A 13,401-nucleotide genomic window follows, 5' to 3' on the forward strand; every position below is an offset into this window, starting at 1 on the left:
CCCCGGCGTTTGCGCTTGGCACCGGCCAACAAGACGAGAAACCTTGTTTGGCTGCAACTGATTGGTGCCAAAGATTTGGGACTGGCTGCGGCAAATGCAATCTATATGCCTGAGAGGAGACTCATCTCAGGTTAAAGGTACCATAGTCATAGATACCCGGGTATCCCCTGTTGAAGCGCTTAAGGACCTTTTGTATTATAACTATGGATATAATATACACTGGCGCTCCTAGCTTTAACAGAGGAAGGAAATGGACGAGTAAAACAAAGTAAAATAGGCCAAGACAAAATAGCAGCTGCTGGTCTCAGAACAAGGTCTGTGCACCCTCTGTCAAGACACAATAAAAAAACGTAAATATAAGAAACCTGCGCTTACTACTTGTTAAAATAATGATGCTGTACCAAAATACAGAGTCCCCCAAAATCGCTAGATTTATAGGTGAATGAGCTATGCCAAACACAATAATCCATGCTGTGTAGTTGCAAACAAAAGTGCAAATCCAAAGTAATTGCAATAGGCACAGGGAAAGCAAACACTTAGGCTATGTGCACACGTATGCAGAAAATTTCTGTATAAAATCCGGACTCCTTCCCAGAAAACGCGCTTTTTTTCCCACTAGTTTTTGCCGCGATTTTTGCTAGTTTTTGCCGCGATTTTTTACGTGCTTCCCCAGACACAGAAAATAGCTAGAAATGCGGAATTTTCCGTGAAATTAATGAGCATCCTGCGTTTTTTACCACAAAGCGTTTTTTTCACGGGAAAAAAAAGCATCAATATGCACAAAAAGTGCAAAATGCATTAAAATGAATGGGAAGCTTCTTTTAACCATTTTTTTGAGCGGATTTTTTGGTAAATCCGAGGGAAAAACGCAAAAAAAAACGCTGTGTGTGTGCACAGCCTTATTGTATAAAGAAGTGCAGGGTTTGCAGTAACTTGATCTGCATGTAGCGGTCAGCTGGCACTTGGAGTGATGGAGTCACTAAAACAGAAAGGTGCAGCTGGTTGCGTGGCACAAAGGGGGCGTCCCCCCTGGTTGATGCGACAGAGCCTGCGGTGCTGCTGGAAGTTAGGAGTGGGTAAAGAGTGTGTGCCCGGCTAAGAGATGCTGCTGGATGGTAGCGGGGATGAGGGGGTGGGGTTAGGGTGATGTCACCACAGCTAGGGAAAGGAAGGGAGAGCAAGTGGGCCAAACTTATGCCAATGCGTTTCCAAGGTACACGGACCTTCTTCGTCAGGGCTATCAGCCCCTGTTGCGCCCAACCCTTTATATAACCTGACCCTCATCTCCCCCCACCTTGCGCCACCATAGAAGATACATTATGGAGAGTTATTAATAAAAATGCCACCTGTACGTGTGTAAGTCTAAGACTATACATAGTAGGAACTTGAAGAACATGGGAAATCAAAGAGGCTATAAATATATTAAAAAATTGATTTTACGTCAATTGTGCAGCGCGGTATACATTAGTTTGCCCGAGGTATAGAAACATGTATAAAAAACATGAATAAAATAAAAACAAAAACAAAAGGGTGATCATCACATTAAAGGTGTGTGCACATGTAAGCATTTTTTTCAAGTTTTTTAAGCGTTTTTACTGGCAAAAACGCTTAAACGCTTGCAAGAAGCATCCCATTCATTTTAATGAATTCTGCACTTTTTGTGCATATTGATGCATTTTTTTCCGCCAAAAAACGTATTGTGGTAAATGCTGCATGCTCATTAATTTCGCAGAAAAATCCACATTTCTAACTATATTCTATGAGACTGGGGATGCTCCGGAAAAAACGCACAAAAATCATGCAAAAAAAGCGTGGAAAACGCATGGAAAAAAATGCGCGTTTCTTGGGAAGGAGTCCTGTTTTTAGTCAGGAATTTTCTGCATACGTGGGCAGGGTTGGACTGGCCCACCGGAGAACCGGTGGATTCTCCGGTGGGCCCTGGCATTTGGTGGGCTCTGGCACCTGCTGGCATACAGGGCCAGCAGTTGCCTAGGGCCCCTGCTGCTCCAGGGGCCCCCAGCCAGTGGTGTGTCGCACACCATGCAGCTGCTATGGGGGCCCCTTCCAGTGGAGAAGCAGCGGGTGACAGGAGGCAGAAGTCCCTGTCCCCGCTGCTAAAGAGAAATGAATATTCACTGCAAAGCAGTGAATATCATTTCACAGTCTCCACCCCCAGAGGCCCCGCCCCCAGCCCAGTAAGCTGCTCTGCATCTGTAAATCAGGGCCGGTGCTGCCCTCAGTCCCCTCTGATCCTGACTCACAGCCAGTGCACGATGACGTCACTACATCGCGCACCCGCTGTGTGTCTGGCAGAGGGGGTAGCTCCTGACACTGAAGCCGGGATCAGCGTGGGAGCGAGGAGGAGAGGTGAGTATCGTGGTTTGTTTTTTATATCTCTATCTCTCTCTATCTATCTAGATATCTATCTCTATATCTATCTATCTCTATATATCTCTCTATATATATCTCTTTCTCTATTATCTATATCTATCTATCTATCTCTATCTATTATCTATCTATCTGTCTCTATATCTATCTATCTCTATCTATCTATCCATTATTTATCTCTATATTTATCTATCTATCTATCTATATCTATCTCTATCTATCTATCTCTATATCTATCTCTCTCTATATCTATCTATCTAATGCTATGTATCTATCGCTCTATCTCTATAGCTATCTATTATCACTATATCTATATATCTCTATATCTATCTATCTATCTATCTATCTATCTCTATATCTATCTTTCTATCTATAGCTATCTATCTATCCATTATCTATTTTCTATCTATCTCTATATCTATCAATCTATCTCTATATCTATATCTATCTTTATATCTATCTATATCGATCTCTATCTATTATCTATCTCTATCTATCCATTATCTACTATCTATCTCTATATCTATCTATTTCTACATCTATCTTTCTATCTATATCTATCTAACTCTATATCTATATAGCATTATACCCTATGAGGGGGCAGCATTATACCCTATGAGAGGGCTATATTCTATGAGATGGCTGCATTATATTCTATGAGGGGGCTGCATTATACTATATGAGGGGGCTGCTTTATATTCTATGAGGGAGGCTACCCCAACTCCTGCTACATAATTAAGATTTGTACTACTTTATATTATACCCTGATATTAGTGTGTTTTACCACACAATTGGTGGTCTTGTATTTATTTCTATGTAGCTACATAGTGGGCCCCAAGAATGATTTTCTCTGGTGGGCCCAAGGTGCTCCAGTCCGACGCTGTACGTGGGTACATAGACTAAAAATATATAGGTATATTAAAAATAGTATAAATAGTAGGAATGGTAAAAATAGAAAAAATAGAGGAATGTACGGTTTACCAAACTGGCTTTTAGTCACTAGTACAGATAAAAAAAAATGACAATATATATCTAAAAAATATATATATGAAAAAGAGATACTACTTTGCATCCATCATGAGAATTCATGGAGTTCGACCTCATGGTTAAGGCCCCTAGGTGCTAAACAATTTAGGGCGAAGATCCACTGGGATTCCACTTGTGACATGTGTTTCAGGTAGACGCCACCCCTTTTATTCTTACATACCACCTGGATGCCACAAAAAACTATTCCTCTTGTTGATTTGTTGTGATAGTCTTTGAAGTGTTTGGAAAGGGGATGGCCATTGAAACCTTTTTCAATATTGTTAAAATGTTCTTTGATCCGATCCATTAATTTCCGTTTAGTGCAACCAACAAAGATTTTGTTGCACGGGCACCTGATTAGATAATTAACACCAGTAGTAAAACAAGTAATACTATCTCTGATTTTAAGAACTGATTTGTTCTGAGAATCACTAATTGAGGTTTGGACTATTTTCTTGAAATTAGTGCAGATACAGCAGGAACATGTGCCGCAAGGTGTAAATCTCCTAGGAGGTGCACCTGATAGCCCCGACTGTAAAATTTACCTCAGGCACACTATCAGGTTTCCCACAGTTTGGGCTCTCCTGAACACGATTCTTGGATGCTCAGGTAAAAGGTCTCCTACTACTTTATCCCCCTGTAAGATAAACCAGTATTTGTGAATAATGTCCATAAATTCTTTATGTCCCTGATGGTATTGAGAGATAATATGTAGGTTTTGAATCTGTTCAGGTAGGGTAGTTGGACTCGTGGGAGTTTGTTTAGTTTTGTGGATCAGAGCATGCCTAGATAGTAGTTGAACTTCATCTCTAGCTGCATCCAGCTGAACTCTAGTGTAGCCTTTTTCAAGAAATTGATTAGTTAGATGTTTGGCTTTGATGGCATATTCTTGAGTATTGGAGCAATTCCATCTCAAGCTCATGAATTGCCCTTTGGGAATATTAATAAGCCATATTGGCAAATGATAGATGCTTATATCAATTAACCCCATGTTTGTATATAGAACTTGTCCTCATGCATAAAATAATTATGCGTGAGGATGAAAGAAATGCTCTCAACAATTAACTGTATCTGGTTGTCAGCATAGTTGTCTAATTTCTTTAGATAATATTCAGCTGCTTTACATGTCACAAGGGGAAACCCAGTGGATTGTTTAGCACCTAGGGGCCATAACCATGAGATCGAACGCCATGCATTCTCATGATGGGTGCAAAGTAGTATCTCTTTTTAACCCCTTACCTACATTGGACGTACTATTCCGTCCATGTTACCTGGGACCTAAGTCCCAAGGATGGAATAGTACGTCTAGTGAGATCAGCGGTGCTCACGTGGTGAGCGCCGCTGATCGCGACCGGGTGTCAGCTGATTATCACAGCTAACACCCGGCACAATGTGCCAGGGGCGGTCACAGACCGCCCCCGACACGTTAACCCCTTGCACACCGTGATCAAACACGATCGCGGTGTACCGGGGGTTAAAGGGAAGCATCGGCAGGGAGGGAGCTCCCTCCGTGCTTCCCTGATCCCCCCACAGCAGCGCAATGTGCAGCGCTGCTGCGGGGGTCTCTTTCCCTACAGGTCCCCGGATCCAAGATGGCAACGGGGACCTTCGGGGGCCTGTAGGTAGCTGGCTTCCTCAGTGCCTGTAAAGCGCAGGCATGAGGAAGTCTGCGTCTATGCCTGTGACAGATCAAGCGATCTGTCACAGGACAGTGATGTCCCCCCTGGGACAACATAATAAAGTTAAAAAAAAAAAAAAAAGTGTGAAAATAATTTAAAAAAAATCACTAAATAAATTAGAAAAAAAAAAAAAAAATATTCCCAAATAAATTCATTTTTTGGAAATAAAAAAACAAAAACAATAAAAGTACACATATTTGGTATCGCCACGTCCGTAACGACCTGCCCTGTAAAACTGTCCCATTAGTTAACCACTTTAGCAAACCCCTTAAAAATAAAAAACGAAGCAAAAAATAATGATTTATTATCATACCGCCGAACAAATAGTGCAATAACGCGCGATCAAAAAGACGCATATAAATATCCATGGTACCGCTGAAAATGTCATCTTGCCCTGCAAAAAAGGAGTCACCATACAGTGTCATCAGTGAAAAAGTAAAAAAGTTATAGCTCGCAGAATAAAGCGATGCAAAAATAATTATTTTTTATATAAAATAGTTATCATTGCATAAAACCGCCAAAACATAAAAAAAGACATAAATGAGGTATCGCTGTAACCATACTTACCTGAAGAATAAAATCACTTTATCAATTTTACCGCATGCGGAACGGTGTAAACGCACCCCCCAAAAGAAATTCATGAAACGCTGGTTTTTGATCATTCTGCGTCCTAAAAATCAAAATAAAAAGCAATCAAAAAAGTCACGTGCCCGAAAATGATACCAATACAAACGTCAACTTGTCCCGCAAAAAATAAGACCTCACATGACTCAGTGGGCCAAAATACGGAAAAATTATAGCTCTCAATATGTGGTGATGCAAAAACTATTTTTACAATAAAAAGCGTCTTTTTATGACAGCTGACAAACATAAAAACCGCCATAAATAGTAAATCAAACCCCCTGTTATCACCCCTTAGTTAGGGAAAAATAATAAAATTAAAATTAAATGTATTTATTTCCATTTTCCCATTAGGGTTAGAGCTAGGGCTAGGGCTAGGGTTTGGGCTTGGGTTCGGGCTAGAGTTAGGGCTGAGATAAGGGTTAGGGGTGTGTTGGGGTTAGGGTTGGAGTTAGAATTGGGGGTTTCCACTGTTTGTGCACATCAGGTGCTCTCCAAATGCAACATGGCGTCGGCTGTCAATTCCAGCCAATTCTGCGTTGAAAGTCAAAGGGTGCTCTTTCCCTTCCAAGCTCTGCCATGTGCCCAAACTGTGGTTTACCCCCACATATGGGGTATCAGCATACTCAGGACAAATTGAAAAACAACTTTTGGGGTCCAATTTCTCCTGATACCCTTAGGAAAATAAAAAATTGGGGGCAAAAATATCATTTTTGTGGAGAAAAATTTTTTTCATTTTCACGCCCGGGCATTATAGACTTCTGTGAATCACTTGGGGGTTCAAAGTGCTCACCACACATCTAGATAAGTTCCGTGTGGGGTCTAGTTTCCAAAATGGGGTCACTTGTGGGGAGTTTCAATAGTTTAGGTACATCAGGGCTCTCCAAACGCACATGACACCCGCAGACCATTCCATCAAAGTCTGCATTCCAAAACGTCACTACTTCCCTTCCAAGCCCCGACGTGTGCCCATACAGTAGTTTTCTCCCACATATGAGGTATCAGCGTACTCAGGACAAATTGGACAAGAACTTTTGGGGTCCAATTTCTCCTAGTACCCTTGGGAAAATAAAAAAATTGGGGTCTAATTGATCATGTTTGTGGAAAAAATACTATTTTTTTATTTTCATGCCCGGGCGTTATAAACTTCTGTGAAGCCCTTGGGGGTTCAAAGTGCTCACCACACAACTAGATAAGTTCCTTAGGGGGTCTAATTTGCAAAATGGGGTCACTTGTGGGGATTTCCACTTTTTAGGTACATCAGGGGCTCTCCAAAAGCAACATGACACCCCCAGACCATTCCATCAAAGTCTGCATTCCAAAACGTCACTACTTCCCTTCCGAGCCCCGACGTGTGTCCATACAGTAGCTTTCTCCCGCATATGAGGTATCAGCGTACTCAGGACAAATTGGACAACAACTTTTGGGGTCCAATTTCTCCTGCTACCATTGGGAAAATAAAAAAATTGGTGACTAAAAGATCATGTTTGTGGAAAAAAAATTTTTTTTTATTTTAACGCCCTGGCATTATAAACTTCTGTGAAGCACTTGGTAGTTCAAAGTACTCACCACACATCTTGATAAGTTTCTTGGGGGGTCTAGTTTCCAAAATGGTGTCATTTGTGGGGGGTTTCCACTGTTTTTGCACATCAGGGGCTTTCCAAGCCCGACATGGCCTCCACTAATTATTCCAGCAAATTTTGCATTAAAAAAAGTCAAATGGCGCGCCTTCCCTTCCAAGCCCTGCTGTGCGCACAAACATTAATTTTCCTCAACATATTTGGTATCAGCATACAACAAATTGTATGGTGCAATTTCTCCTGTTACCCATATAAAATTGCAGATTTTGGAGCTAGAAAACATTTTTATGTGTTATTACCACATAAACTGACAGTGGTCATGAAGGTGACCACAGCTTTGGGTGGTAAAGGGGTTAAAGAGTACTAACCATTAGAGTTGAGCGACTTTTGGTTTTTTAGGGTCGCGTTTCGTTTCGTGAAACCCGACTTTTCCAAAAGTCGGGTCGAGCAAGATCGTCCAATTATAGGGAAAAGTCGGGGTCGTCCCGAAACACGAAACCCAATGTAAGTCAATGGGGAATAAAAGTCGGCAGTGAGAGGAGGACAGGAAACACACCTACAGTGCCCATTTGAATGCCAAAAGCATCAATTCTTCTTACTTAAGCTTGTCAACCTTAATTAACTTCATAATACAAGTTACGCACTGAAAAATGGGGGTTATTTGGCTAAAGTTGTGGGGGGGGAGGGCTGGCTGCAGGTTTTCATGTGCCCTGGGCGGAAGAGCGCCCCTTTAACACATACCACAACTCATCATGCTCCGATACGGCAGAGAAATAGCGGTATAGTACAATGAAAAATACCTCACTTTTTACATCTCATGACGAGGCCCATCTATTTCTCCATACAGAATCATTGGTCCCATATAATGTTTGAAACAGTATATGATGAGCTCCACATAAAGCTACAGTATATGTTGGTCCCCATGGATGAAGCTCCACTGTCTTATGGGCCCAAATAATGCTCCAAACATAATGGGCCCCATTTCTAATGCTCTAGTGTATAATGGGCCCTGTAAATGCTGCTCCAGTGTCTGATGTCCACCTTTGGAATGTTCCAGTGTATGGTGGGCCCCATCTATCATTCTCCAGAGTATAGTGCTCCCCAAAAATTGCTGTCCCAACATTGAAAACAATCAAATAAGTCTCCTCGCTAGGGAATCCCTGTACTTGTCTGGATTCCTCGTCGTCCCCATCTTATATCTCACTGCACAGTATTTCAACTTTGCAAGTGCTGTGATCCTGGGCAAGCAGGGGGGGCCCACTCGTTGGCGACGGCACTGGCAGAGGGCCCCTGATAGTACGGTGGTGTGTCTGATGGCGGGTGGGCCGAACCTGCACTTTCATCTGCAGCTTCCGCTTTGTCACCATGTAAGATGGAACTGTATATGGGAAGGGTAACCTGAGTTTCATCAGGGTCAGATTCAGGTCGTGTAGCGTGCGAGGGGAATGTAGTGGTCTGGGTCAATGTACCAGCAGATTCATCGAGCAGTGGCTGGGCATCAGTGCACTTGTGTCGCCCCCAGGAGTACGGTCGCCACAGTGGCATTACCTTCTTCCTAGGGAGTGTGATGTCATGCTTGGGAGCAACGAAAGATCTCTCTAGCAGGTTAACTGATTGGGCGGCGTTATTCCCACGAGTCATGACCCTCCAAACAGCGTTCATGAAGGCAAAGTGTTTGTTTTACGTGGGCAGTATGGTTGCAAAGCTGAACCTTAAAGGAATGTCCAGAAGGGCACCACCAGGAGTGGAGCCTACGGTTAAATTCGACTCCACCTGGGAAACCTCAACCATGTCAGCTACAGAACAGATGCACACATTGCAAGCTTAATTCCGTTAATGAACGAGACTCCGTCATGCCCCGCGGTCCGAGTCCGGCTTACTAGAGGGACACGTGAGGCTCTGGCACATGAGATTGGCCAATAACTAGTGTGTCATGCCCTTACATGTCCGTGGCTGCATGTGCGCTACACTGAAAAGGCCAGCGTTTGTCGCTTACAGGTGCAGATAACCCGCTGAACAACGTTAGTGATGAGGATCACTGATTACAATTATTACCTGCGAACAATGATTTCCCAGTAAGTGCAGGTCAACCGCAGTTCCGGAATTAGGCCTAACTGTCATTCCTGAAAAAATGAAAAACTTACGTGTGCAAACCACAGGTGCTTTAGCTTTCTTAATAGCTCGCCAGCCGTTCTCACGCCCAGTATGGATTACACGTGATTGCACAAAGGTGAGAAAGGGTACCGTATCCCCAGATAACATGTATGGATAGCGTACACATTCAAAATATGTCTATACATCAGGAGGCAGGCTCAGACGGTGTTAGGCCCAGTATGGATTGCACGTGATTGCACAAAGGTTAGAAAGGGTACCGTTTCCCCGGATAACATGTATGGATAGCGTACACATTCAAAATATATGTCTCAGGAGGCAGGCTCAGACGGTGTTAGGCCCAGTATGGATTGCACGTGATTGCACAAAGGTTAGAAAGGGTACCGTATCCCCAGATAACATGTGTGGATAGCGTACACATTCAAAATATATGTCTCAGGAGGCAGGCTCAGATGGTGTTAGGCCCAGTATGGATTGCACGTGATTGCACAAAGGTTAGAAAGGATACCGTATCCCCGGATAACATGTATGGATAGCGTACACATTCAAAATATATGTCTCAGGAGGCAGGCTCAGACGGTGTTAGGCCCAGTATGGATTGCACGTGATTGCACAAAGGTTAGAAAGGGTACCGTATCCCCGGATAACATGTATGGATAGCGTACACATTCAAAATATATGTCTCAGGAGGCAGGCTCAGACGGTGTTAGGCCCAGTATGGATTGCACGTGATTGCACAAAGGTTAGAAAGGGTACCGTTTCCCCGGATAACAAGTATGGATAGCGTACACATTCAAAATATATGTCTCAGGAGGCAGGCTCAGACGGTGTTAGGCCCAGTATGGATTGCACGTGATTGCACAAAGGTTAGAAAGGGTACCGTATCCCCGGATAACATGTATGGATAGCGTACACATTCAAAATATATGTCTCAGGAGGCAGGCTCAGACGGTGTTAGGCCCAGTATGGATTGCACGTGATTGCACAAAGGTTAGAAAGGGTACCGTTTCCCCGGATAACATGTATGGATAGCGTACACATTCAAAATATATGTCTCAGGAGGCAGGCTCAGATGGTGTTAGGCCCAGTATGGATTGCACGTGATTGCACAAAGGTTAGAAAGGGTACCGTATCCCCGGATAACATGTATGGATAGCGTACACATTCAAAATATATGTCTCAGGAGGCAGGCTAAGACGGTGTTAGGCCCAGTATGGATTGCACGTGATTGCACAAAGGTTAGAAAGGGTACCGTATCCCCGGATAACATGTATGGATAGCGTACACATTCAAAATATATGTCTCAGGAGGCAGGCTCAGACGGTGTTAGGCCCAGTATGGATTGCACGTGATTGCACAAAGGTTAGAAAGGGTACCATTTCCCCGGATAACATGTATGGATAGCGTACACATTCAAAATATATGTCTATACATACGGTGTCAGGCACAGTATGGATTTGACGGCCCAGACTACACAGCGGAGGAGCAGGGAGAGGTAAAGATTGCAAATGCTGGGGCCCTGCCCAAGCAAGGGGGGCCCACTCGTGGGCGTCGGTACTGGCACTGGGCCCCTCATAGTACGGCGGTGTGTCTGACGGCGGGTGTGCACCACCACCGTCAGAGACACTTGATTGCACTATGAAGGACCCTGTACCAGTGCCCGCGCCCAAGAGTCGGCCTACCCACCTGTCCAGGGCAACGGCACTCGCACGGTGTCGTGCGCTAGGTGGTGACCCCGGCCATGGGGGGGGGAGGAAGCACAGTTGGGGAGTTTTAGAAAGTGGCATATGTTGATGTTGGACATTCAGCTGATGCAAAAGGTGAAATAGGTCAAGTCCCAGGAAGAGGTGGACCAAAGCAAGCCATTTTTCTGTCACCCTATGTGTCATCAGAGGAAGGTGGGACAAAATCCTTGGAAACCCATGCGTGGTTCATTTTAATGAAGGTTAGATCATCCACATTTTGGGTTGACAGACGGGTCCTTTTTTCTGTCAGGATTGATCCAGCTGCACTGAAGACTCTTTCCGATAGCACACTTGCAGCTGGGCAAGCGAGCTCCTGTAAGGCATATTGTGCCAATTCAGGCCAGGTGTCCAGTTTAGCAGCCCAATAGTCAAAGGGGAATGACCTGTGTGGGAGAACATCGATATGGGAGGAAAAGTAGTTTGTAACCATAGTTGACAACTGCTGTCTCCTGTCACTTTCCATCGATGCAGTATTACCAGTTGTGTGAGCGGTACTTGAAAAATCAGTCCACAACATTGTCATGAAACCCCTGTCTCCAACGCCACTTCTGCTGTGTGCACCACGAACACCTCTGCCAAGCTGCCCCCGGCCCGTACGGCTCGTGTGAGAACCATCACCGCTGCTGTGTGCTGGGAATGCCTCAAGCAACCGATTTACCAGAGTTGCTTGTTTATTAGCCAATATTAGGTCAAGGTTCTCCTGTGGCATGATGTTTTGTAATTTGCCTTTATAGCGTGGATCCAGGATGCTGGCCAACCAGTAGTCGTCATCGTTCATCATTTTGGCAATGCGGGGGGTCCCTTTTTAGGATCTGCAAGGCATAATCTGACATGTGGGCCAATGTTCCCGGTGTCAATGATGCACTGCGAGTGCTGGTTGGAGGAGCGCTTTCTGGCAAATCCACATCCCTCCAGTCACGCACAAACCCTGTACCAGACCTTGCCACGCCAACATTTTCACTTGCCCCACGAGATGCATCCTCCTCCCTTAAGTAATCATCCCCATCATCCTCCTCCTCCTCCTCTTCTTCCTCCACCTCGTCCAGGAGAGGTCCCTGAGCAGACAATGGCTGAATGTCATCAAGGATTCCCTCCTCCTCTTCCTCCTCATCAACATTGGCTGCAGACGCCTGCTCCTTAAGGTGCGTCAAAGTTTGCATGAGCAGACGCATAAGTGGGATGCTCATGCTTAGGATGGCGTCGTCTGCGCTTACCAGCCGTGTGCATTCCTCAAAACACTGAAGGACTTTACAGAGGTCTTTCAGCTTCGACCACTGCACACCTGTCAACTCCATGTCTGCTCTCAAAGTGCCTGGACGTGTATCCTCCCACAAATGCATTATGGCCTGCCTCTGCTCGCACAGCCGCTCCACCATGTGCAGGGTGGAGTTCCACCTTGTTGCAATGTCGATAATGAGGCGATGGTTGGGAAGGTGGAGCAATCGCTGCAGCTTCTGCATAAGAACGGAGTGTACAGGCGACCGGCGGATGTGCGCGCACAGTCTTCGCACCTTCTGGAGCAGGGCTGTTAACTCCGGATAATTTTTGAGGAAGCACTGCACCACCAGGTTCAAGGTGTGAGCCAAGCAAGGTATATGGCTGAGTTTTGAAAGGGCTATGGCTGCCACAAAATTACGGCCGTTATCACTAACTAACTTGCCTGCCTCAAGATGTACACTGCCCAGCCATGACTCAGTTTGTCGCTTCAAGTACTCGGCCAGCACCTCGGCGGTGTGTCTGTTGCCCAAACACATCATCTGCAACACAGCCTGCTGACGCTTTCCACTAGCTGCTCGATAGGGGGACACATCGTGTGCAACAGTGGCAGCTGCAGATGGAGTGCTCGTACGACTGCGCTCTGTGGACGAGCTTTCGCTTCTGGAGGAGGAGGGTCGAACGCCTACAGCCAACTGTTTCCTATACCGTGGGCTAGGCAGCACTGTCCCACCACCGCTGTCCCCTGTGGACCCTGCATCCACCACATTAACCCAGTGCGCAGTGATGGACACGTAACGGCCCTGGCCATGCCGACTAGACCATGCATCAGTTGTGAGGTGCACCTTTCCGCTCACTGACTGCTTGAGTGCATGGACAATGCGGTCTTTCACATGATGGTGGAGGGCTGGGATGGCTTTGCGAGAGAAGAAGTGGCGACTGGGTAGGTCATAGTGTGGTACTGCATAGGCCATGAGTTCGTGGAAAGCTGTGCTTTCCACCAACCGAAAGGGCATCATCTCAAACGAGATTAGT

Source organism: Dendrobates tinctorius, unplaced genomic scaffold, assembly GCF_039654945.1.
Source record: "Dendrobates tinctorius isolate UK_male_01 unplaced genomic scaffold, ASM3965494v1 ptg000015l, whole genome shotgun sequence".
NCBI classification, from domain to species: Eukaryota; Metazoa; Chordata; class Amphibia; order Anura; family Dendrobatidae; genus Dendrobates; species Dendrobates tinctorius.